The sequence below is a fragment of the Monodelphis domestica genome, chromosome 3, assembly GCF_027887165.1.
Source record: "Monodelphis domestica isolate mMonDom1 chromosome 3, mMonDom1.pri, whole genome shotgun sequence".
Lineage (NCBI taxonomy): Eukaryota > Metazoa > Chordata > Mammalia > Didelphimorphia > Didelphidae > Monodelphis > Monodelphis domestica.
Genome location: NC_077229.1, coordinates 159040631 through 159041213, shown reverse-complemented (window position 1 = coordinate 159041213; position 583 = coordinate 159040631). Strand labels below are relative to the sequence as shown.

General features: G+C 53.9%; 1 non-coding gene across 1 annotated transcript; it reads right to left on the bottom strand.

The window, feature by feature from the left end:
- Positions 1-212: 212 nt before the first annotated feature.
- Positions 213-331, bottom strand: LOC130458557 (5S ribosomal RNA). The gene has a single exon (XR_008917973.1). It is a non-coding gene; the product is annotated as a 5S ribosomal RNA (ribosomal RNA).
- Positions 332-583: the final 252 nt, after the last annotated feature.

Sequence of the window (583 nt, the reverse complement as noted above, 5' to 3'; positions counted from 1 at the left end):
GTCTACCCTCACAAGGTTTAGCCGGCCTGTCGAAGCTGTTGCCCGGGGAGTGGCCACTGCCACATGCTAGCAGCTACTGGGAGCCACAAGCGAGAGCTGGGTGTCAGGTGGGGTGTCAGAGGCTGGAGAGCTGCCCTAGGAGGGCACGACAAGCCCTCCATACCAGAGATACCAGAGATACTACCCCTCCCTGAACACCCCATACACCCCAACACCTACAGCACCCGGTATTCCCAGGCGGTCTCCCATCCAAGTACTAACCAGGCCCAACCCTGCTTTGCTTCCGAGATCAGACGAGATTGGGCGCGTTCAGGGTGGTATGGCTGTAGACTACAATTTTTCAGTGCCCTCAAGACTGTCTATGGGCCATTAAAACCCACCACCACTCCCTTGCTATCCTCTGACGGTGACACTCTCATAAAAGATAAAAAAGGGATCAACAACAGGTGGAAAGAACGCTTCAGTCAGCTTCTCAACCGACCCTCTTCAGTCGACCAAGGCGCCTTTGACCAGAACCCCCAAAACTGCACCATTGAACAACTTGACATCCCTCCTTCATTAGACGTCCAAAAAGCCATTAAAC